This window comes from Tamandua tetradactyla, chromosome 13 (assembly GCF_023851605.1).
Source record: "Tamandua tetradactyla isolate mTamTet1 chromosome 13, mTamTet1.pri, whole genome shotgun sequence".
Taxonomy (NCBI): Eukaryota; Metazoa; Chordata; class Mammalia; order Pilosa; family Myrmecophagidae; genus Tamandua; species Tamandua tetradactyla.
This window is the reverse complement of record NC_135339.1, coordinates 4,316,640-4,343,353: the sequence shown is the minus strand read 5'-3', so window position 1 is coordinate 4,343,353 and position 26,714 is coordinate 4,316,640. Positions and strand designations below refer to the sequence as shown.

The window sequence follows — 26,714 nt, the reverse complement described above, 5'->3', positions numbered from 1 at the left end:
CCTTGGTTGAAAGAGTCATTGGGAACATTAGCAAAGATTTAGAACTTCATAACAATGTCAGCTTAGCACATCAAAAGCCATGGGATATAGCTAAAGCAACACTTATAGGAATAGTGACAACATTAAATGTGCTATACTGTCGTTTCCAAAACTTAACATAAAAAAAGTTGAATAATCCCCAAGTAAGAAAAATAAAAAGGAAGTCAATGAAGTATGACATTGAAAAAAAAGACAAGATACACAAACCCAAACTAGTCTTTGAAAAGATGTTTTGTAGAATGATGCTCTTACTAGCAAGACTCTGCAAAGGCAGAACAAAAATCAATAATATTAAAATGATAGAAGGAGGAGGGGTGTTGAGAGTTGAGGCTGGAACAGTGGTCTGGGGAAAGTCAGATTTTGAGCAATCTATTCAGTGTGTCAAAGATATCAGGACTTATTTCACTAAAATTTTTCAAACAAGGGAGTAATATAATCAGGAAAATATAAACTTACTCATTTCATAGAGTGAAAACGGATTGGGGAGCTATTGATTAGAATGGTTAGGAGAGACTGATTACAAAGACACTGGCACAAATCCATGCAAGATGATGGTGGTTTCGTGTAGGGATGGGGCAGAGGAAGTAATGAGGAGAGGGATTCAACAGAAAGTTGCAGGGTAGAAACAGGATTTGGGTTTGGGTAGTCTTATCAGTTATGGTCTAATCAGGTTACAGAAGTCAGACATAATTTGAATGAGGGTAACTATAAAGGATAAAAAGAACTTAAAGATTACTCTAGGGATAATGGAAAGTACCCAATGAAGGAATAAACATTGAAGGGAGCCCTCTCCCTGAGGCTGGGATTCAGTCCTTGTTGGAGAGGATGTGACTGCACCCTAGTGGATAGAAAATCTCAGCATTGCCCAAACTAGTGCTGGTCAGCAGTCACTGGGCAACCAGGAAGCAGCCCTCTGTGGTGCAGGTAGCCAGGTCCAGTAGGTAGGAAACACCCCTTTGGGAACAAGGTGGGCAGTGCATGGAGGGTATTGGGGCACTGGGGCATTGCTTGCCTGTTGGGGTAAGAAAGCCTGATGGGCTTGTCAGGAAGGCATGGCAAGCTGCACACAGGGTCAAGGCTGTGTGCTCTGGACATGTGATTGGGGCTCTACTGGATGCCCCTGTGTGCATCCCCAAAGCCATAGGGTAGCAGGAAGAATAAGAAAATAGGCACACTGGTACCAGGATCAGAAACCCTGTTCTCCTGCAGTGTCTCACCAGTATCTTCTGCTGACAAAGCCTCACCATGGTGTCAATTGCAAAGGAGGCAGGGTGACAGCTCCATTTTTGCTGGGCAGGTGATAAAGGCTAAATTTGGAGCTGGGAGGCATTAAATTGGTAACTGGTACATATAGGACACAGGAGATGAGGAAGCAGTTGTGGCTTACAGGAAACTGACTGGTGCCCCTTGAGGGGAGAGTGGAGGCTTTTGCCAAACTGGAAACCTTGAGGAGATATTTGAAGCAAAGTAGATTTGACATTTGAAAATGCTGAGTTTCTCAAACTTGAGAAACGTCCAGTGAAGATTACAAGTAGGCAGCTAGTTTCTCATAGGCCTGGTACTTTGGAGGGAGATGGTGATGGGCAGAGCTCCTGCAAGTCCTGGGATTGAAGTCATGGGATGGGCTGGAGCTATCTAAGACAAGCTCATACCCTTAACCCTCGGTCCTGGGAAGGTGACCTTATTCAGAATTGGGGTCCTTATAGATGTGATTATTTAAGGTGAAGCCAAACTGGAGTTTGGGTGGGTCCTAAACCAGTGTAACTGGTGTCCTTATAAGAAGAGGGAAGTTTGTACAGACAGACCAGCAGGGAGAAGGTCTGTCTTCACAACAGAGGCAGAGACTGAAGTGGCACAGTTGCAAGCTATGGGACACCAAGGACAACAGGCAAACACCAGAGGCTGGAAGATGCAAGGAAGGATTCTCCCCTACAGGTTTCAGACTTCTTGCCTCGAAGAAAGTAAGACCATACAGTTTGTTATTTTTAACCACCTGGTTTGCAGTGCTTCATCACAGCAGTCGTAGGAAACAGAGAGAAGCCACATGGGGAGAGAGTTAGATTAGGAAGAGACAACTCAGGGCCAAGCCAAAGCAGCCAAGGTGGGTGTCCTAGTTTGCTAGCTGCTGGGATGCAATGTACCAGAAAAGGAGTGGCTTTAAAAAGGGGAATTTAATAAGTTGCTAGTTTACAGTTCTAAGGCCAAGAAAATGTCCCAGTTACAACGAGTCTATAGAAATGTCCAATCTAAGGCATCTTAGGATACCTACCTTGGTTCAGGAAGGCCGATGAAGCTCAGGGTTTCTCTCTCAAGTGAGAAGGCACATGGCGAACACAGTCAGGGTTTCTCTCTCAGCTGGGAGAGCACATGGCGAGCAAGGCGACATCTGCTTGCTTTCTCTCCTGGCTTCCTGTTTCATGAAGATCCCTGAGAGGTGTTTTCCTTCTTCATCTCCAAATGTCACTGGACTGTGGGCTCTCTGCTTCTCGTGGCTATGTCGTTCTTCTCTGCTGTCTCTGACTCTCCTTCATTCTCCAAAATGTTTTCTCTTTTATAGGACTCTAGAAACTAATGAAGACTCACTCAAATGGGTGGAGACATGTTGTCACCTAATCCAATTTAACAACCACTCTTGATTGGGTTACATCTCCAGGGAGATGATCTAATTACAGATTCAAACATACAATATTGAATAGGGATTATTCTGCCTTTATGAAATGGGATGTAGATTAACACATGGCTTTTCCAGGGGACAGACATCATTGCAAACCAGCACAGTAGGCAAGGGGAAAGAAAGAGAAAAATCGTGGTATCATAGGAGAGGGGCAGAAGGAATGGTCCATGGTGCCACATAAGAGGGGCAATGACCCAGAGTCCTTGATGACTGTGACTAGAGAAGTTTCAGTGAAGGTTGAGGAAAAAAGTATTGCAGGTCGAGGAATGAGTGGAAGGCAAGGAGACGACTGGTCATTGAAGATCTATGTACAGGGTTGTCTGGGAAGGAGAGGAGAAAGGTTGAGTGTAACTAGAGAGCTATGTGGGATTGAGACAGGGTTTTGTTTTCACTAAAGAGAAGAAGCATTTTCACCTTGATATGAACGGGACAGCGTATAGCATGAGTGCAAAGCAGGAAAGAAACAGCACTGCGATTTATGCTAACCGGGCAGTCAGAAAGGGTTTCACATGTTCGCTCCCCACATGGGAGGGTCATAAACGTCAGTTGGATGCCTTCCAAGAATGAGCCAAGGGACACAGTTGGATATAGTAAGGATGATAAAAGATAATTCTGCTTTTATACGAGGTCACAGGGGTGTGTATGGTGTGTACATGTGTGTAATAGTTGACAGAGCAACTGGTGAGGGGGGAGAATCCAACAGTGAGAGACTTAAACACCTAAAATAACCTCCGCTTCTGGCCTGTGAGCAATGAGAAGATAGCATCAGCACGAAATGACTTTCCTTTTCATTTTTATTCCATCAGTGGTGACTTCCCATAGCTGTTAGCAAAGGGCTACAATGAACTTCAGCCCTGGTCACCAGTGTCTATTCTTACACAAGCACAGAGATGACACTGCAGTCCTTACTCACGGCTTTCCAGAATGCCACATGTGTGGAAGCAGCTTCCTTAGCCCCCGTTTTCCTTTGTCGGGTGGGTTCATTTATCGGGCATTTATACGTTTTGTCAATTTTTGGCTGTTGTTGAATCATATTCCACTTTTGGGTCTCTTAAGGCTGTCTTCTCTCTAACTTGTATATGTGAGCACGTCTAGGACTTGACAGGCAGGTAAGTTGTGCTTCTCAGGTCTGCCAGAACACCTGGAGAGCTGGTACCTGGCTTCACCTGGACCTCACATCCCTCCTCCAGTGTGCGGCACCTGAGCAGTTCCTCTCGAGGGAAGCAATAAAGGAAGAGTGATGATGCTCTGCTTACAGTATGCCCTGAACACCTTGAGCTAAAGATGCTGCCTAAGTGGAACGTGTTAATAGTTCAGAATTAACAAGGCAGTGGGGACTCCATTTAAACTGCAGCTGGTATTTTGCATTGTAATGTATAAAAATTGCTGTCAGGGTTGTCCTGGGGCTCGTGCGTTGCATTTTATTTCCTACAAGTGCTGTGTGGTCCTGAGTAGGGCCGGGCTGCTGAAGATGCTGCATTTCTGGGTGTCCCAGGGAGGCAGACTGCATCCTTGGGCTTCGGGGTGTCTGAGCAAGATTGCCTTCCACTTGGCCAGCCTGCCCTACCGCCTTAGGAATCTTCCTAATGTTTTGTTTCCAGGAGAAACCAGAAGCAGACTGGCCCTAGGATCCCGACAACCTTGCTTGCTGCCCCTTTGGCTCAAGACAGCTGTCCTTCCACTTGCTCTCTTTCCTGACACAGTCCCCACCTCTCATCAGTGACAACGTCTCCATTCCGTCTGAATATTTAGCCCAACTTTGCATGACAATGTCTCCATTCCGTCTGAATATTTAGCCCAACTTTGCATGTTTGTATTACCATGATAAAATTCATGGGAATTATATATTGTATACTACAACATGATACATATATAATAAAATAAAGTTGCATCATAATATATAGGATATATAATAACATATATATTATATTATCAATGAAATATGTCTCTCATTAAATCAACTGAGCTCCTACAATGTGCCAGGGGCTTTTCTAGGAGTTGGGGGCACAGATCAAGTAGCTGTGGCCCCTGTGTTGAGTAGCTCACAGTCTGGTGGAAGACACAGTTCACTGGGCATTGCAATGAGTGGTCTAAACAGGCACGTGCCAAGTGCCATCAGAGCACGGCTGGAGAGCAACTGATTCTGGAATTAACAAGCCGGAGGCACAGGAAGGGAGGGGCAGTCAGGGAAGGGCTCTGGACCAGGAAGGATGAATAACAGTTTATCCGGTGGAGAAAAAAGAGCAGAGAGAGGGGTGCGAGGGTAGTTCAGTGGCAGAATTCTTGCCTGACATTCGGGAGACCCGGGTTCGATTCCTGGCCCATGCACTTCCCCAGAAAACAAACAAACAAGCAAACAAAAAATACCAACCAAACAAAATAATCCAACAAATGTTGCTGCAATAATGGGATATTCACATGGAAAAAAGAATGAAATGTGACCCTGTCATACAGCCTAAAGAAAAAAGCAGAAGGCATTCTAGCTAGAGGGGAAAAAATGACCACAGAATCAGAGGTTGGGATATGCACAGTGTCCAGAGAGTCCTAAATCTCCTGTGTGTCAGGACAAATAGAGGGCAACAGGTGCAAAAACATTATTTGGTGCCCAGTTTTGGGGAAACCTCAGTGGGAGCCTTTGAAGTATGCTGAGCAGGCAAGTGACCTGATGGAGGCAGTGGATGAAGGCAGCCTGGAGAAGACCGAAGGCAAGGGCCCTAGCTCACCTGACAGTGGGGGGTGTTGAGGATTGGATCCCATCCCCCAGGAAATGCGTGTTCAGGTCCGAACCCTGGTCCTGTGGTGTGGACCCATTGTGAATAAGACCTTTGAAGACGTTGTCAGTTAAAGCGTGCCCAGACTGAAGGAGGGTGGATTTTAATCCAATGTGGCATAAGCAAAGGAAGTTGGACATGGAAAGAAAAGCCACAGGGAGGCGCTGGAAGTCAGTGGAGCCCAGAAGAGAAAGAAGACACTGCCATGTGCATTGCCATGTGATGGAAAATGTGTGATGGAAAACCCAAGGAACCCTAGAGTCTGTAGGCCAGCCAGAAGATACCGACCCTGGGAGGAAGCAATCCTTCTAGCCTCTTTAAACCAGGAGCCAAGAAATTCCTGTTGCTAAACCAACCCCTGCATGGCATTTGTTTCAGCAGCTGGGTATCTGTGCCCTTGTGCCAGAGTGAGGCTCCAGGCCAGGAGACCTGGGGAGACCTCAATACTTCCCATCAGGTCCAATGGCTGGAGATGTCCTTTCATTCAGCATCCCTCAGGGAGAGCTCCATGTACACAAGAGACGCCTTAAGGACTCAGCAGCTTTGCAGAGATCCGTAGTCCAGGGAGGCCTCCGGGCAGGAAAATGAGGCTCACAGAGAGCAGCGCCCCTTAGCTGGAATTCTCCTGGATGGAGCCCCAGAGGTGGATATGGAGCTGAGGAACAAGAAGTCTGGACATGCCTTTCTTAGCATCTCCGCATGAGTGTGTGATTTAGAGATAAGCATTCTTCACTTCCAAGAAATGAAATGAGACTTTTACAATCAGTTTGAATCAACAGTGGCAGAACTCCGATCTTGGTCCATCGCCATGGAGTTTACATGAATATTAACATAATAAATACAAGACAAGGCTTACGACCCTTTCCTGCCAAGTTGTGAGTCAATCTTCCTTCCATGCCTTCAGACCAAAGCATCTTTTACTCTCCCAGGCAAGGTACTTCTCAGCAAAATGCAGAAATAGAATCTAAAAACCTAAGGGTGATCCTGAGACACCAGATGATCCTAAAGTGTCCTCCAAATTCGTGAAGGTAAATTCTGTCTAAAGTGGTGTCAGTGGCAGTTATTTTGGTTGGTCTACACTTTTGGAAATCATTGTTCTATGGAAAGCCTATCAGTAGGCCATATATTGACAAGAATGTTGCTTAACCCAACAGCTGGGTAGCATCCAGAGGGGAGGTCTCTCCCAAGCTCCCGTTCCCTGGGTCCCAGGGGACACCTGACATCTACAAGGGGTGTGGGCAGAGGAGTAGCTGTTTAGTCATTGAAATATGCAAAACATGATCTTGGTTCCATTCTTAGTGAAAGCAAGCTACTTTTCTGTTGTTTTTCTTTTTTTTCGCTACCAATATAGATCATCAAAAATTTAAGATGTAAAATAAAAAAAATAAACATGAGTGCCGTCTCATAGCAGGAGCTACCTCATCCTTCCCAAACCATGCTCTGGTGCCAGTGACCCTGCTTGAGTCTTGGTGGGTGAGGGTGTCCCTGGATGGGTGGTGAGGAGTCGAGCAGAATATGAGGGGCTTTGCAACCCCCTGGGCTGCACTGCTGCTCACCCTGGATGCTACGGATAGTCAAGGGTTTGCTTTGCCAAGAAACAAATTCAGAATGCATTAAATACAAATTTATCAAGAAGGAAGGTTCCAGTTGAGTTATGGTTCACTTAGTAAGCACTCTCTTTAGGAAAGGAAATATTTCCTCTTTATTCACAAGTCACAATGATTTGGGTCCTGTGGTGCCCAGCTAGAGACCCTTCCTGCCCACATTCTGCCAGACGGGAAGACCCCAACCCCAGCTCAAGCCTGGAGCCTATGCACCTTCCCCTCTGTCATCAAAGCTTATACAGAGTCCCAGACCCAAAGAGACCCCGAGGGGGTCCTCGTTTGTGAGGCTGGAGCATAGGATCATGGACGAGGTTGGGACTGGGGTTGACCTTCATGATCTTAAATGCCCCTTGTTTTGACTAAGAAGCAGCAGCCCGAGGGTCTGGAGTGGGGAGTGGGATCTAAGTGGCCTACCTTAGTGGGCAGACCAGTCTCCCCAAATCCCTGATATACCAGGGCCACCCTGCCTTCCCCACCCTCAGTGCTGGGGTGGAATGGGATTTGCATGCTCACCAAGTTCACCATCAATGCTAAAATGACTTCTGCTAACATCCTCGGGCCTAAAACCCAGCAGAGTCCTATGATTCTGCTTCATTATGAGCAAAAGTTATTCCGGCCTCTGTGTAATCCCTTTTCCTTTTTCTCCAGTGAGTACAGAGAACAGTGACAACAGATCACTTTATGGAGACATAATCCCCGTCATCAGCGTATCAGATCTTTAAAAGCTCCTCTGCAAAATGGCACTGGATACATCACACACGATTTCCAGCTTACATGCCACTACTTCTCCATTCTCCTCAACATCTTGGCTCCTTTTCTTTAGAGATAAGCATAGGAGGCCCTGAGAGAGGCATAAATTATCAAGTTGTTTTCTTACGCTGGTTCTCATAGTAGCCTGCACTGCATGACCTGACCATATCTTTTCCAGGAAATCAATGTCACGGCAGTAATAACTCATTGCAACAGAAACAGCCCATAACAGGCAGGTTTATTAAGAGAGTATTTATGGTTAACTAAGCTGCTGCCACCAGCACCCTTTCCACTCCGGAATGCCAAGAAGAAGCTTTGCATGCGGAACTGGCCAGGCCTTCCTGAAAGTGGAGGGATTTGATGGTGAGAGGCCTGGGGTCCAGCAGTGACCTCATCATGGGCTTCGTTGTAAACATGGCTGAGATGCGCTCCAGCCTGACCTCCGTTGTGTTGACGGGAAAACGGAGGGGTTGAGTTTAGAGGACCTTCTGCTCTGTGATTTGTGGGGGTGAGGACAGAGGAGAAGCTGTGAGCTTGCACAGAGACATGATATGAATAAAGAGCACAGCCAGGTTAGCCCGGCTTTCTTGGGGGATCTCTGAGACTTCAGCTCACAACCCGCCAGTCGTAAAGGTGATGGATGGTTTAACCTAGTCCAGCAGGCAAACTCCAAAGTAAAAACAAATTAGACAACCTGAAGAATCACATCCATTGTGTGTGTGTGTGTGTGTGCATGTGTGTGTGTGTGTGAAGGCTCCCAGAGTCTGCCCCTGACCCACGCTGAGAGAACACGGTTAAGTAAAAACACACAAAATGACCCAACTGGAGACCATCTGCTAGCAAGCCAGCACCCATCCATCATCACCTCCCTTAAGTGTGTTTGCTTCCACTCCAGGGACACTAAAGACAGTCTCCCTCCTTAGCAGCCCTCTCCATCTCCCAGGCCCAACCCCTGAGCAAATACAATCGGGAAGACATTATTCTCACTGTTAGAATGACATCTTTTCTGGAAAACTGTTTAGTGGTCAGAAGCTCGGTCCTGCCCTCCCCCATGCTGAGGTGTGGGGACGTCCAGACCCCAGGGACGTCGACACCAACCAGCCCATGACTCTCACTCCAGGGTTTACCTGCAGAAGGCACTACACCTTGTTTACTCACGGGTCTCCCATGGCCAGTGCTGGAGGGCTTGCACTCTATCAGTTATGAGCAGACAAGATTAAGTGAGGGGCTGTTTAAACCAAATTTGAGAGCAGGTGATAGAATGGCTGCCTCTGAGCTGCAGTTGTGTCACAACCATCAGCTGGAAGGTGGGTTCCATGAACCACCCGTGGGTATGCGGTTCTAAGTGCTGGAGAACTATTTAAGGCACAGTCCTAGCTCTGAGAGGATTTTCTGCTTCATAAACATCCTCCCAGAAGGGAAAGTATCAACAGAACGACTGGCTGCTGCCAGTTCCCAGTGCCGGGAGGGGCAAGAAGCCTGTGCCATGGGTGAGGCTGGGGAGTCTGCCTTGACTCTGCTCTCCAATGGGGTCTTGTGGAATCTCCACACCTCTCTCCATTCCCATGTTCTCCTCTGGAAAACAGCAAGCGACTCTACCCAGCATTCAAGGATCAGATAGACACTGAAAAAAGCATTGTACTTTCCCAGACAGCAAACGGAAACCTAACTGCTGAGTTCAACTAGAAGCACAGCTGTTTCTTGTTGACGACAAGAAGGAAACCCCAAATGATGTTTCTTCATAATATTTTAACAAAGAAGGAAACCCCAAATGATGTTTCTTCATAATATTTTAACAAAGAAGGAAACCCCAAATGATGTTTCTTCATAATATTTTAACAAAGATTTTAAGGAGTAAATCTCTTTCTAAAGATGTGTGAGTGACGAATAAATGTCCAACTCCACCCAGTAAAACTAAGGCAAAATCCCTCGTGTGAAGAAAAACCAGGTGTGACCAGAACTTAGGTAACTGGAAGACTGGAGTCTGTGTATCACCCGTGAGTCCCTAAAGCTTTTATATGTCCCAATCAGTTCCCTGAAATTAACAATAATAATAATAATGGCAATGTTAAAATAGTTATCAGTTATCAACCCCCACCATTTATTAGGTATTACATGAAACACTGCACATGGGCATTTCATTAATACTTGCAGAACATCTATGAAGAAGATGCTATTTTCTTTAGAGCAGATCAGAGAAGTTAAGTCACTTATTCAAGAGAGAGGCTCTGGCAAGCATTACAACTGAGATTTGAACCCAGCCCATGTCTCTGCCTCCCTCCGTTCAGGCTGCTGCTCCATGGAACCAGGTTTCCAAGACAGCTGGAGGCCCATCTGCTCTATTCTTTCAGTTCAAAATCTCTTACTGTGAATACACCTCTCTACACCTTGTTTTAAGAGCTTTATTGAGATATAATTCACATATCACACATTCACTCAAAGTGTACGTTTAATGGCTGTTTTGGTTTGCTAAAGTTGCCAGAATGCAACTTTAAATGGAATGGCTTAAGTTGCAAGTTTACATTTCTAAGTCTACAAAAATGTCCAAACTAAAGCATCCAGGGAAAGATACCTTAATTCAAGAAAGGCTGAAGATGTTCAGGGTTTCTCTGTCAGCTAGGAAGGCACATGGCAATGTCTGCTGGCTTTCTCTCCTGGCTTCTTCAAATGGCTTTCCCATGGGCATTTTCTTACCGCATCTCCAAAGGTCTCTTGTCTGCGTCAACTCTAAAACTTTTTCCAAAATGGTTCCTTCTTAACGGACTCCAGTAAATGACCTCACCTTAGATGGCTGGAGACACATCTTCATGGAAACCACATAATCAACAGGTCCCACCCACAATTCCATGGAAACAATTTAATCAAAAAGATCCCACCCAACAATATTGAATTAGGACTAATGAACACGACTTTTCTGGGGTACACAACAGTTTCAAACCAGCCCAATGGCTTTAGTCTATTTCCAGAGTTGTATACAACTATTGCCACAACCTACTTTTACAACATTTTTGTTCATCCATAAAGAAACCCCATACCTATTAGCAGTGACTCTCCATTCTCTCCCATCTCCAATGACTAGAAACCACTAATCTACTATCTCTATAGATTTGTGTCTTCTCGTCAATTTATATAAATACATCACAGAATGTGTGGTATTTTGTGACTGGCTTCTTTCATTTAGCATAATGTTTTCCAGATTCATTCAACCTGTATTATATATCAGTACTTCATTCTTCTTTATTGCTAAATATTATGCCACTGCATGGATGTATTTCTTTTATATAGTCATCCAACAGCTTATGAACACTGCTGTCATTTCCACATTTTGGCTGTCAAGAATAACACTGCTATGGATGGTCATGTATGAGGTTTTGTGTGGATGTATATTTTTATTTCTCTTGGGATATTTGTATTTCTCTAAGTGCAGAATTGCTGGATCATATGGTATCTCTACATTTAGCATTTTGAAGAACTGCTAAACTGTTTCCCAAAGTAGCTGCACCATTTTACAATTCAACCAACAATGAGTGAGGATTCCAATTTCTCCACTTCCTATTCAATTGTCTTCTTGCTTACAGCTGATCTAGTGGGTGGGAAGTAGTATCTCATTGTGATATTGATTTGCATTTCCCAAATGAGTAATAATGTTGCAGATTTTTTTCATGTGTTTACAGTCTATCGTACATCTTCTTTGGAGAAATGTCTATTCAGATTCTTGGCCTAGTTTTAATTTGTTTACTTGTTCTTTTATTCTTGAGTTGTAAAAGCATGTTGTACATTTTTAATATGTTACTTATCAGGCACAAAATTTGAAAATATTTTCCCATTTTGTGGATTGTCTTTTTTTTTTTATGGTGTTCTTTGAAACACAGCATTTTTTAATGTTAATGAAGTTAATTATATCTATTTTATGTCTTGCTATTTGTGCTTTTAGTGTCCTATCTAAGAAATTATTGCCTAAAACAAGCTGTGAATGCTTACTCTGAGTTTCCTTCTAAGAGTTTTATAGCTTTAGTTCTTACATTGGGTTCTATGACCACGTTGGGTTGATATTTGTGTATGGTGTGAATACAGAGCCAGTGAAACTTTCTTTTTGTTCCTTGCATGTGGCTATCCAGTTGTCCTGGCACCATTTTTTGAAAAGGCTGTTACTTATTCCATTGAATTGTCTTGGCTCCCTTATTAAAAAAGAAGTGTCAAGAAATGTACTTCTTTGTATTTCTGTAAGGTCTCTTTTGATATCCCCTGGGGTTGTCCCATCTTTACCTTCTAATTTTCTGATTCAAAACCTATTGGAAGCTCATCAGAACTGTGGGGCAATTATAGTAAAAATTTTATGAATATGGACAAAGACAAATCTCCAATGAACCTAATACCTGTATTGGAATTATGATGACCATTGAGTTGTAAAACTTCTGTTTACTTCCTAGTTTTGAAGCCGTTCCAGGCAGGGGAAGCTGCTGGAGAGCTGAGAGACCCTTCCCTATCCCCCAAGGAGGCCTCACAAACCTGCTCTCAGATTCTCCATCTGACTAGGTCAAGCTGTGAAGAGGTGTGTTTAATTGCACCAGCTAATATTTTAGAGTAGGAAAAGGTCACCTTACCTCTGACACTCATAAGGTCTGATAGCCAATCCTGCTGTAAGGCAGGAAGAAGGTGAGAAATTCTACCCGACACAAAGAGAACCACAACTGGTTTTGCTGCTAACTCAGCCCAACCCAAAGATTGCCCCGATTCTGATAATCCAAGTGTTGCATTTTATCTGCATCTGAACACTGCTACGAATGACTAATGCTTCTATAGCTTGGGGTAATATCTGGCCTTTTCTATGATCTTTATTAGAGACTTGCATTAAAGACCAGTCCCCTGGCTGGAGCTTACTATTTGATGACAGTGACGCTCATGTTTGCTGGCAGTTCTCAGACCACATGTGGCTTTGACTCATGCCTGTGCCCAGAACTCTTTCTGTTAGGTCTTGTTATGGATGGAATTATGCCCTCCTCCCTCCCCAAGACATGTTAAAATCTTAGAGGTGTGACCTCATTGGTAAAAAAGATATTTGAAGAACCTATTAACATGAGGCCAAACTGAATCAGGGTGACCCTTGATCCAATATGACTAGAGTCTTGATATGCAGGGAAAATTTGGATGCAGAGGCAGAAGGAGACAGAAGGAGACAGATGGAGACCGATGGAGACTGATGGAGACTGATGGCCATGTGACAGCTGCAGAGATTGAGACTGTCGGCAAGCCACCACCAAAACGCCACGGACTTCAGAGAAAACATGGTCCTGCGGACTCTCTGACTGGGACCTCCAGCTTCCAAAACGGTGAGACAATAAATTTCTTTGTTTAAGACAACCAGTCTGTGGTATTTGTTACAGCATCCCTGGGACACTGAGATAGGAACACCTTCTGTGTTCCACTAGCTTGCTCTGTCTCCTTTGGACCTTCATATATTCCTTCCTACAGCTAGTTTATTGGCCAATGAATGTTTAACTTCATTTGGGAGGCATTTTTAGAGTCCTGCCCTCTCCCAGCCTATTCCTCCAATCCCACCCCAGTTATCAGGGCCTTGCTTCAGAAAAAATCACACTGTTCCTCAAACTTCAGCATGCTTCAGAACTCCATGGACCATTCCTTAATGCACAGATTTCAGGGCTCCATCCCCAGAGTTTCTGATTCAGGAGATGAATGGTGGGCCCAAGAATCTGCATTTAAGCCAAGTTTCAGGTGAGGCTGATGCTGTTGGTCCTGGGACCACACTTTGAGAATGACTGGTCTAGATGGTCATACTCCAAAATGGCTTGAGCTGTCACGTTTGAGGTCATTGAAGTTGTTTTTATTTTTTTCTTAAGTTTTAAATTGTATTTTTTCTTTCTCAAAATTAAAAAAGAATAATAGTGCAGAAAATAATATTATTATTCTTCCAAATGTATGTCCTAAAATTCTCTGCGCAGTTTCTTGGCTCTAGTTCACTGATCTTTTTTCTTCCTTGAAGAAAACCTGCTTGCTCTTCCCTCAGGGCCTTCACAGATGCTGTTCTCTCTGCCCAGAGGGGTCTTCCAGAGTGTTCTTATCATTCAGATCAATGTTTAAAGTTCCAATCCTCACGGAGAATTCTCCTATTTGCCACTTTCTGTCCCCCAATATTTTATTTTTATTTTATAGTATAATCAGTGCTAGAAATTATCCTGCTCATTTGTTTAATGTATTTGCATTTCCAAGCTATCACTTCCTCTTCTGCACCCCTTCCCCAAGTTGCTAGATCATGAGCTTCCTGAGTCTTCCTTGTTCATGCTTAATCCTAGGAGTCTACAACAATATCTAGCATATAATATGGACTCAATCAAACATTAATTGATGAAATTATTAATGATAAATGCAAAAATATTACGTTAAAAAATGGGCCAGACCCCACCATGTTCTCATCTACAACAGAGGTCATAGATAAGAAAAAGCCTCAGTTCATTACCCCTCAAACAGAAAAAGCCCTCAACCAAGTCTTCCAAAAGAAAAGTGCCTCTGTCTAGGACCATTCAATCTTCCATTGACCTATCCTAAAACTTCATGTGATCTTGGTCCAAATTTAGGGTGCATTTTGGGATAAAATGTGTGGGCTGTTATTTCTTTCATTTTTGGATGTGCCAAAAAAGTGAACTTAACTTGTGTCTCTGTCCAAGTTTGAGGCTGCTAAAGAGGAAGCACTGGACTGATCTAGAGCAGCTTGGAAGACTGTCCATTTCTTTTTGATGATGTGTTGGGCAATTTCCCAGTCATTAGCTTTTTGGACTTTCATAGCAGTCTTATAGGCAATATACAATTTTCCTTTTATATTGAAGTAGAGATCAAGGCTCAGAGAGGTAATGTGACTTATCAAAGATAGCACAACTTGTTAGGTCTTTTGGGTCCAGTGTAGTGCTCTTTTTATTGCATCACATTGAATCTATTTTATTGGGATCCAGTTATCATTGGTGAATGTTTGACCTACACACTTAATATTAAAGGATATCAGTTGGAGGCCAAGGAAAACCCCTGGAGTGTGGACAGTGACTCCCAAGACTTAGCATCCTATAGAGCTATTCTTTCATTTGTTCATTGTTCATTGACATTTGGGTAACTGGGTACAAAGACAAGTGTGGCAAACGAGCTATTCCTTAGGGTTGCAGGCCCCTAGGCACAGGCATTTGCAATTTAGCCTTAAGAGAGGAAGGACTAATCAACACTGGAGGACTTGTCCTTGAGATGTGACTACAGTCAAGTGAAGCATTATAGGAGTTAAACAAATAATGGGAAAAGGCCTAGAGGAGGAAAGAATTTGGTCACTTTGGGTTTGAACCGCAAGGAACCAGGAGTCATAGAAAAGAGCCTGGAAGTCATCAGACATAGGCCATGATGAGTCTTGATGCCACAGGAAGAAATTTCATGTGCTTCATTAAAGTCTTCAGGACGAGGGGGCGGGGGTCATCAGGAAGCAAGAGAGATGGAGCTTTCATATTTCCAAATGCCCCCACATTGTGGGAACCTGGACCTTGCTCCCTGCCTCTGTGTTCCTGAGCCCTGGCATTGCTCGAACCCATCTCAGGTTTCCCACCTTGACTGGACATGAAGCAGTGGCTGCCCATGGGCTGTGCCCTTTCATAGACAGAGTCTGACTTTACTGGGACCATGATCCCCGAAGGGTCCTGGGCTTTCTTCTAAGCCTGTAATCATAGACATGCTTCTGCTGGCAGGGCAGGAAGAAAAGTGCTGTTAACTCATCACCCCAGTGAGCCAGGGACCATCTGTAAGCCCTTGGATCTATGCTCTTGGATATGGCCTTCATCTTGAATTAGTAAAGTTGGGTGGAGGTCAACTGTGACACAATTGGAAACTGAGACCATAATGCATGAGGAAAGATAATTGTTGCTCACAGTTCCCAGAGAGGGAGGGGCTTCTGAGGGGTTTACAGAAATTATGATGGCTCTGGTGGCTCAGTTGTAGGTGGGGAGCACACAGGTAGGGTTAGTGAGATCCATGGGCTGATGCCTCTATTGTAGTCCAGGAATGGAGGGTGGTAGATTTCCTGTAGGAGTCAAGACTTGGCTGGTTTAAAGCAAGTGCATGAAAAGGACAAGTGACTAGGGATCTGGGGGAGTTGAGGATGGTGGGCTTATCATTTGGAACCAGCTGTGGGTTTCGGGTGAGTTATGTTGGTGGTGTGAAGATGTAGGTGTGGGTTCTGGGGAAGTTTATGTTGTTTGTCAACTAGGCCAAAGGTCAATGATAGGGCAAGTGGCTTAGCCAAAGTGAGATGGTTGCTGAGGCAGCCCTAAATAGTTTTGACAGTTATGACAGCCACAAACAATGGCAGTGTGTTAGTTAGATTCAGTTGTCAACTTGGCCAGGTGAGTATACCTAGTCTTGTTGCTGCGGACATAAGCCAATGGTACGTGAACCTCATCTGTTGCTAATTACATCAGCAATCGGCTAGGAGGCATGTCTGCTGCAATGAGTGACATTTGACTTAATTGGCTGGTGCTTAAATGAGAGAGCACAACGTAACACAGCTAAGCAGCTCAGCATTCCTCATCTCAGCACTCGCAGCTCAGCCCAGGCCTTTGGAGATGCAGAAAGAAGTCATCCCGGGGAAAGTTGTTGGAACCCAGGGGCCTGGAGAGAAGACCAGCAGAGACCATCCTGTGCCTTCCACGTAAGAAAGAACCTCAGTGGAAAGTTAGCTGCCTTTCCTCTGAAGAACTAACAAAATAAATCCCCTTTTATTAAAAGCCAATCCATCTCTGGTGTGTTGTATTCTGGCAGCTAGCAAACTAGAACAGGCAGTAACAGCCTTAGGACTTTTAGAGCAAGAGAACAGAGTCTACCAGCAGGCTGAGATTTTACAGGGCCCTTAATTTATGTATTCTTTCCAACATTTTCTCAAGCACCAAATATATGTCAAGAAACTACCTTGTGCATGCATGCTTACCCATGTGCTACTACAGAGGACATAGTGGTGGAAAAGGATATTTCCTGACTCTAAACTACCCACAGGGCAATGCAGCAGATTCCCAGAAAACTTTATGGCTATGTAGTAGCTACAGTGGGAGTGGACCTATGTCTGGCCATGGGAGCCCAAGCAGAGAGCAATTACTCTCAATGCGGAGTCCTGAGTCTGTGGATAAAGATGCAGACCCACAAAGATTTGGGCCCCTGTTCTGTCTGAAGATGTTTGAACTGCTCTTCTAACAGCCTTCTACCAAGGAAGAACCTTCTCCTAATCTCTTCAAAGACTATTTCAGACCTTCCCCAAGCCTTCATCTTTAATGCTTTCACATCACTCTTAGCTGATAATGCTGTCCCCACTTGATCAAGGAAACAAAGCCAGACCTAGTAGATGCTGGTGTTCCCCAAGACTTGTGTTTAGCCACCTTCTACCTTGGGGTCCTTAGAAGGAAGAGTCTCAGAAGGATACCTTGAGGATGACTTAAGCCCTGGCTGTCCCCTAAATGCCACATCTTTCCACATCGTCTCATGTTCCAAAGGTACTTCAAGCTCAAACCACCTCAAATTCAGTATTCATTAAATCTGTAGCCTCTCTGTAGCAGATTGAATCAAGTGCCCCAACAAAACTAATTTATTAATCTTAATCCCTGTTCTTGTGGATGTGAAACCATTTGCAAATAAATCTTCGATGATCCTATTTAGGGTAGGTCTCAAACTGTATGACTGGGGCTCTTTATAAGCAGAGGAAATTTGGACACAGCATCAGAAAAAGTTGCTTCAGAAAAGGTTATAAGAGGAAGATGGAAGCCAGTGGAAACTGGAAGAGCGTACATAAGAAGAAAGAGACGGCAGGCAGAGAGGGAAGCCAAGAGACCCCAGGGATTGAGGCAAGCCAGCACCACAGTGTGAAAGGTTCCAGGAAAAATTTAGGGGCTCGCTGACATCTTGATTTGGGGCTTCTGGCCTCTGAAACTGTGAGCCAGTAAATTCTTGTCAGTTAAGCCAACCCCTTGTGTGTTATTTGTCATAGCAGCCCGGAAAACTAAGACACACCAAAGAAACATGCTCAGCTCTCTGCGTTCTATAATTTCATTAATGCTGTCAGGGTTCACCCAAGTCCCCAGTCCAGAATTCTGGACATCATCCTTGTGTCCCTCTTTCTCTTAACAACAGGTTGTCCTTTAGATGGAGAAAGTTTTTTTTTCCAATTTTTTTCCTTCTCATGTCTAATGTTAGCATTGTGTCATTGTTCACTTGATTTCATGCACTAGCCTGATTGTGATAAATTGCTCACATCTGCCCTTTGCTGGTACATCCTCAAAGTCATCCTAAGGTTGTGTGCTGCTTTGAAGAGATTTGTGTGCCCTAGAAAATCCATGTTTTAATCCTGATCCAGTCTTGCAGGAGCAACCATTTCTCTTAATCCCTATTCAACAACGTAGGTTGGAAACTTGATTAGGTTATATCCATGGAGATATGACTCACCCAATTGTGGGTATTATCTTGATTAGATGGAGATGCGACTCCACTCATTCCAGATGGGTCTTAATTACATTACTGGAATTCTTTAAAAGAGGAAGCATTTTGGAGAAAACTTCCAAATGACAAGAATTGTGAGAGCCCATGCAGCCAGAGACCTTGGAAATGAAGAAAGAAAATGTCCCTGGGGGAGCTTCTTGAAACAAGAAACCTAGAGAGAAAGCTAGCAGACATCACCATGTTCACCATGTGCCTTTCCAGTTGAGAGAGAACCCTGAATTTCATCGGCCTTCTTAAACCAAAGCATCTTTCCCTGGGATCCTTAGATTGAACATTTTTATAGCCTTTCTTTAATTGGGACATTTTTGTGGCCTTAGAACTGTAAACCTGCAATTTATTAAATTCCCCTTTTTAAAAGCTGTTGCAGTTTTGGTGTATTGCATTCTGCCAGCTAGCAAGCTAGAACAGGGTGATTCTCTAAAAGTATAAAATGTATCTTAAAATCTAGCACAGGGTGGGCCATGGTGGATCAGTGGCAGAGTTCTCACCTGCCATGTCAGAGACCCTGGTTTGGTTCCCAGTGCCTGCCCATGCAAAAAAAAAAAAGAAAAGAAAAAGAAAATCCAGCACAACTTTTCAGAATTTGCTCCCTGCCTACCTACAACTTTCTTCCATCACTTCTCTCCGTATCGTAAGTTTCAACAATGAAATTGCATTAAAGTCCACCTTGCTATGGACACTGCTAACTCCAACCCCACATTCATGCCCCCACTTCCTTCCAGAATCACATTAGATCACCACCACCTGCTCCTGAGAGGGGGCTGCATGGCTTCAAAACCACTCTGCTCATGGTACCTGCCTATACCTTACTTGGCCTGGTAAGTGCCAGCCAGACTGAAGGGGAGGGGGTTTTGTAGGGGAGGGTCTCTTTTCCTTTTTGTTTTGCTGGATGTGAGTGGTGAAGCCTGCAGCTCAGTGGTTGCTGGCAGTTATCTAGCGAGCACATGGGAACCACCCCTGGTTGATGATGATGGTGAGAAAAGTGAAGAAGAGTGAGCTAAGGCAACTGGGTCCTTTCTGGAGGAAATGAATTGCTACACAGACTTCCAGTTACATGTGTTTAGCAAAAGTTTTCTCTTACTTGAGCCTCAAACAGCCTGATACGTGATGGTTGAAGTCCCTGTGCTGTGCATATGCTCTACTTAGAGGTAGGGATACCATGCATCCCAGATGGCCAAAGACAGCACCAGATGTGTCTACTCTTCAGGAGTAATTGTTAAAAGCATCCCTTCCCACTGTCAAAGGTTCAAGGTCTGGACAGCAGAGTTTATGTCTGCGCCACTGGAATTACTCTTATGGACCTCCTCTGCCTGGTGGACCCCTACTCAGATCTCTACAGCCTGTTGGAGCATAGATTATAGCTCACCAAATGATTGTTAAAGGCATAAATGAATAATTCAAGGTATGTTGTTTCCATAAGGTAGGTAGGAAAATCTGAGCCACAAAGTGGCCATATAATTACTTATGGATGATATAGACTAAAAGATCGGTTTCTTCATCCTGGGTCGTGGGATGCTCAGTGACCAGCAGAGAGCAGTCACTGTGAGATAGTTCCTGGCCAGGCATTCTCAGCACCCTGATCTGCCCCAGGGATTCCAGCAGGGTGCTCTGGGCTTTCACCTGGCCCATGGAGGCAGCTAGCAGGACCACACTGACACAGTACCCCTAAGGGTTCCCAGCTACTTTGTTGAGGATTTTAGTGAATGCCTAAGTTGGGTAGGGACCATCCCCCACTTCCAAAAGCCAAGGGACATTGCTATGGACAGAGTCCCCAGGTCCCCATTTCCCACCTAAAAATGAAATGTCCTTGTGCTTTTAAGTGGACTTCAGGCTTCTCTGTACTGAGCACCATTTGTCATGGGCTGGCGGGATGCCCGGGCTGTCATGAATGGTTTTTGTAGTGGAAAAACAAGAGTTAAGGGAGGGGGGATGGCTGCAGATCTTTTTTCAACTTCTCTGGTCAGTCTTCTATGTGTGTGGTGTTCTGAGGAAGATGCTGTGAAGCAGTGATCCCTGTTTCCTCCTCTGCTGCCCTAGAAATCTTAGTTTATTAGGAATTCCCATTATCCTAGAACTTTGAGGATCAAGGCAATTCAAGAAAGTCTTTATTCCTTTACAAAGATTCACAATAGCCAATGCCTTGGTCACCTGGGAAAAGAAAGCTGCAAGCTTGTAGGGGGATATTTTAGTAAAGTGAAGGTGAAGTGAAGGAGGCAGAAAGAACAATTGCAGATGCCTCCAACATTTTCCCAAAGCCTGAACTAGCACTGGGGTGGCTTGACCATGGGCTGGCTTGACCACTGACAAGGGTGTGGAGGGGCCCATGGCCAGGTCGCTCAGTACTGAGGGGAGAACATTGGTCCTGTGTGCTCTGTCTGTGGTTTCTTGGAAGGTTTGAAAGTCAAGAGTGTGGGAGCAGGAGACTTTTCAGGGAGTTATGAGAAGTAGAATCAGCCCATCAGAATCAAGTCCTAAGCTTCCACCATGGAATTGAGGGTACTTCTCCAGGGCTTCCTCTGCAACCCCAACTGGCCATCTTCTGGACACAGATGCTCACAGTTGAGCTCCTGCAGCACTAAGAACACACACAACCTTCAACCTTTGTGCCTCTGCTCATCCATATAGCTCAGTCTGGAATAGTTTTATCTTTTCTATCCATTGGGAGCTTTTCTTGCTCCTAAAATCTTTGGGCACTCATTGACTACAGATGTTAGGTGACTAGCATAACTACTGGAGGGTGTGTCCATGTGTCCCTGTGATCTGCATGCTCACAGCTGCCCTCTGAGATCCCTCAGGGAGGAGGCATTGTCCTGAGTATGTCTCCAGAATTGCTCTGTTTCAGAGCTGATGCTCAGAAATGTTAACAAGTAGACTATGAGTATTGTGAGGAGACTGCCATTTTCAGGAAGACAAGCTTTAAACACAAAAAAAATTGTCTTTCCACACCTGGTTTGACAAGTAAATCTCATCCCTTAATGGAAAGCTATAATTGAAACCTTGACTCTGTATTTGGTGGTAATGGGCCTCACTAAAAATGGATTAGAGCAGTTCATAAATTCTTTCCCTACATGTTAATATATTACAGGACTGAGAAAAGGTTACTTAGCTTGGCAAGAGAAATAGTATTAAAGATCAAAATAGCAATTTCCTGGATTCTTGTGTAGGCTTTGAACTTGTCCCATATCTTTGACCCCAAAGGAGCAGCTGTGACATAATCAGTAACTGCTATAAATTGACAGCCATCCCCAGCTCTTTACAGTTCTCTTGCTAGAAAGATGAAGGAAGAAATGAGTGGGATTGATAGGATTATGACTGATGACAGCCAGCTTTAGAGCAGAGAGACGATCTCTCTTGGAAGTGTTTTACCCGGCTGACTTCATAACCATCCTCTGGGCTCTGTGTATTTGGAAGATGATGGACCTGAGACTCATAATGGTCATGTGATGGTCCCCAGATCACAGAGTCAAGAGCCTAATTGCACTAATTGCACTACAGCCCAGATTCTTGACCACCCCGCTATATATTCTCCTTAATTGCAAACAGGGACTTAGTACAAGTTCAAGTTCAGAGACATAGACTGAGGCAGACAGAGGGAGTGCAGGTCTGAAGGTCCAAATCTCAAGTTCTTCACCCCAGAGCCATGACCTGAGCTCTAGAAGAATGGTCATGGCCAGGATCTAGAATACAGCTAGTCTCAGGACCACAGTGCTCTTGCACATGATGTTCAAGCCCTTGATGCATTGGGATCTTCATCTGTACAATGGGTTTGTTCTGAGGCTAAATTACATAAACCACATAAAGAGCTCAGCATGGTTCCTGAGCTGGTTCCACCAGCTTTGTCCAACTCTCTCCCTTGCATCTTTCCTGTCTCTCAGTGCTCAGTCAACACAGGGACACCTGCTTCCAGCTTCTTTGAAGGGTAGACTCTCCTTGGCCTCAGAGAACAGTTCCCTCAGGGGCTGGTTTACCACCCAGAAGAGCTCATCCAGTGGATGCCAGCCTAGGACAGAAAGAAGGAGAGGGGGTAACCCCTCTCAGCATCTGTTCATTGAGCACAGATGTCTGTGGACATCTCCCCATTTGGACCCTGTCCTGGGCCCTGCCCAGCAGGACCTGCTCCTTAGCTTCCCAAAGTGCCCTGTCCTCACCTGCAACCTGATGGAACATTGTCAACCCAGCCCATGTCCATTGGACTGTGGGACTGACTAGAGCCCCTTACCTGAGAACATCCTGCTGGCTATGATAGAACAGGGAGCCAACAGGTGGGGCTCTTCCTTCGTTGGGCCAACCTGAGAGGCTAGCTTCCCTGTCTAGCAAAGTTACAGGGATGGTTCCCTTAAGTCAGAGGAGATGGGGGATTATTTTGCTGAGTCATCACGTTTACGTTAACATTGGATTATGAGACTTACGGATTTTAGGAAAGGTCCTATCTTCAATGATGCTCAAATGAGAAGAGCCCTGGCAGTGGACATGGCCCTTTGGCTTAGTTTCTCCATGGCACTGCCACTTTCCCAGTGTGAACCAAGCTGACTACATTCCTCACAGAGCTGAAATAGTCATTCATCATCCATGTTTATAATAACCGCCATGCTTCAAGGCTACTGACAGAAAGCGGGTGGCAGCTCTCACTTGCTATGCCACAGGAAGGGGTCTGGGTAATAGGTGACTTCTCTCAGGAATGCCTGGCTTTGAAAAATACACACAGGGTAACCTACAATGGACCCCAAAACCTTATTTGCCGTCCCTTATGCATTTTCTGGCTCATTAAAAAATGGTGGTTGTTTAAAATAACTGAGGGATAATTAAACGGGTCTGTGGTTGATTTATGAGAGACAAACAGAGCTATGAATGTGCAGAAATATTGTGTTGTGGTAGAGGTAATTTATGTGGATAAATAAAAAATGCTGATGGAGGAAGCCCAACTCAAGATCGGCTGTAAGAAGTGATATAGTTCAAATCTATGGATGCCCCAAATTTCCAGGTTAGTATTACATCTTGACATTTGGCCTACATTTTCATGTATTTAATCCTATTTCAATACCTGGAAAAATGGAAAGAATGCGCCCCCCTTCCCCCAAACCACCATGCCCCTCTCCATGTATACAACATATGCCATTGAGACTAAAAGAATGTTTAGGATTTGAGGGAGCATAGAGTGGTGTGGTTGAGACCTTTGGCCCAGAGGAGTGGGACTTCACCTTCCAACACCCACCCCACCTCACTGGAAGTGTGGCCGATGCTCACCATAAAACCGTTCTTATTGTGAAGTATCAGTGGAAGGTGTGGGGGCAGCTTGAGTGTGTCTGGATCTTCAATCTAGTTCTTTGGGGCCAGGGAGAGGAGAAGGACATCTATGTAAGAAAACAGCAGAGAAGGTGCTGAAGCTGTTACTGGTGTCCATCTAGCCACCAGCTTTGTCCAGCTTTCTCCCTTGCATCTCTCCTGTCTCTCAGTGCTCAGTAAAGACAGGGACACCTGCTTCCAGCTTCTTTGAAGGGTAGGCTTTCCTTGGCCTTGGAGGACAGTTCCCTCAGGGGCTGGTCTACCACCCAGAAGAGCTCATCCAGCCTGGGCCGTTCCCATGACACTTACTTCTGCTGCTGTTCCTCTCTTCAGCTCTGCCTTCAGCACATTTCAGTCCGCAGCTTCTCTGAGTCAGTGGGCCCACACAGAACACCTCACAGGACTTTGTTATGGTTGGGTTCTGGTTATTAACTTGGCCAAGTGGTGATGCCCAGTTGTCTGGTCAGGCAAGCACTGGGCTGACCATTGCTGCAAGGATATTTCATGACTGGTTGATAAACCGGAAGGCTGGTGCATTAAATCATCAGTCAACTGGTTGCATCTGTGGCTGATTACAACTGCCAGCAACTGAGGCATGTTACCCACAACAAGATAATCCAATCAGCTGAAGGCTTTTAAGGAAGAAGAGAGACTCTTTCCAATTTCTTCAGCCAGCAAGCCTCTCCTGTGGAGTTTGTCCAGACCCCTCTTCAGAGCCGCCAGCTTCACAACCTGTCCTACGGATTTTGGATTCTTCCATTCCCACGGCTGCATGGGACACCTTTATAAACCTCATATTTACAGATCTCTCCTGTTGAGTCTATTTCTCTAGATAATCCTGACTAACAGAGACTCCACACCCAAACTCTGGAATCCCAGCTCAAGTGTGTGCAGGCTGAGGCCCAGCCCCCTTCCTTGGCCTGTTGCTTTCCCAACCATGTGTGGCTATCTCTGCAGGTAAGGAGGTGCCTGAGTGTCCCATGTCTCCAAGAGAAAGAAGAAAACCAAGCCCTAGGAATGGCCACAGATCACAGGTCACAATGTGCTCATTAAACATTCTCTCCACTTCAAGCCTTTCTTAACAGTGCTCCAAACAAACCCTGCGATTGGTGGCAATTATATGAGAATGGCTTGTTGCAAACCCTCTTTTCTAACCTCATCTCTGTTTCCCTCTGCACACTTGTCAAATCAGAAATCCATCCCTCCTCCCAGTCTACCGTGCATTTCTATGTCTTTCCAATGCAACTCTCTCTCTCTTTCCTGTCTCCCATGTCTCCAGGCTTAATTAAAATGGCAGCTCCAACATTAAGCTGTCCCTATTTTTTTCTGTCAGAAACCATCTCAGAATCTCGTTTATCTCAGCTCTGAGCTCCCAGGATACATGCAAATCACCAGCAAAGACCTCTTTGTTCTAACACAGGAAACACTTCGCCACCCCGGCTTGAGTTACTATGTGTACTTGGAAATACCTGAAATGCTCAAAATACTCTTTAATTTGGAATTTAAGTTGATTTAAACTGTCCTTGTCCTCAATTTGTCTGAATTGGCAAATTTATTGTATGGAAAATAAAGATCAATGATTATATTTTTCCCTCGCCAAATAAGCCGAAGTCTTAAAAAATAGCAAATGGTTATTTTACTCCACTAAAGCATCCTTAAGACTTAATAAGGCAATCAAATACTTGAAGTTTTAATGTTTCTGTCATATTTATCAGTAACTCTAACCAAAGAGCCATAAAAAGTAGAACTTGTTTAGATTGGAAATGAAACCACCTCCTGTTCTGAGAATCATCGCGGTGACTCCCCATTCCCTTCTGTGGTGTCCTGGGCTTTTACAGCAGAGGCAGGAAGAGGTGGTTTCCTTTTCACATAAATGGGAAAGTTGCACTGCTGTGCAGCTGACCCCACGGGCTGGTCTCTGCCTTCAGTACTGATCTGCTAAAAAAATGCCAATTCTATGTATGTATAAGTTAAAGCATTTAGGACAACCAGAGATGACACGTCTATAAGCTAGAATGTTGCAGAGTCAATGGCATCAGTGGCAAGTTGGGGGTTCAGGGAAAACTGACTCTGCATAGATTTTACGAATTGCAGAGTCATCAAAGCTGAGGCTTTGGGTTCAGTTATCACCACATGGCCTCGGCTGAACCTGAAAATGGACAAGAGTTGGTCATGTGTTAGGGGAAGGGCAAAAGGGTTGAGGATGTTTATTTGTGGATGTTGCGATTTAAAGGGGGAAAAACACACATGGTTATCCAAAAGAAGATAAATATCATATTATTGAAGCAACAGCCCTCCAGGGACTAATTAGTCCTTTGCTGAAATTCAGAAACTTTACTGTGAATTACACTGACTAATATGTCAGATGTCAGATTTGTGTTATGAAATAAAAACACATATTCCTTTAATGTAAACAGTAGAGAAATGTTCTCAAGTGTCCCAAGTCATTAGTCACATTGACACGTGTGGCGTCCTACTACCTACTCATCCCCAAAGCCCTATGCCCAGAGGCCACTTAAACTATCAAAAAACCCCAAGGACTGATTGGAATGAAAGAGCACAGATACGTTCAATTAAAGCCCAGGCATGCCTCTCCTTCACCTGGGGGCACGGGAGCATCTGAATGTCCGCTCGGAAAAACTCAAGCTTTACTGCCTCATGTTGTTACACCCAGAATCTGAGGGATCCCAAGGGAAAGTCTTTAAAACTTACCTGTCTCCTTTCCACTTCGTCTTGGTGCAGGTCTTTGCAGGAGATTGAGGAAGCAGCTGCTTGCCCCTGGTGCCCCTGGTGGCGTTTGAAGTGGAGGTTGGGGCCGTGGTTGAGGCCATGGGTCTCTCCTCGCACGTCCGACTTCCCACACTGTCCTACACTGAGGAAGCTGCCTCAGTTTCTCATGGGGTACTGTGGAGCTTCAAAACAAAATGTCAGCTGAGAATTTGGCACCCGGTAAGTGCACAGTGGGTGCAGGCTTGGTTTACGTGGCCTTCAGCCACAAACGCGTGTGGGCACTGACTCTTTGCCAGGCTCCGAGCCTGGTGCTGGGGTGAAGAGAAGTGAGGCTGAGCC

The 26,714-nt window shown here is 44.8% G+C and overlaps 1 pseudogene; it reads right to left on the bottom strand.

The window, feature by feature from the left end:
• The window catches only part of LOC143654608 (cytoplasmic dynein 2 light intermediate chain 1 pseudogene), a 31,002-nt pseudogene extending 4,526 nt beyond the window's left edge, over positions 1-26,476 (bottom strand).
• Between the last annotated feature and the right edge of the window lie 238 nt (positions 26,477-26,714).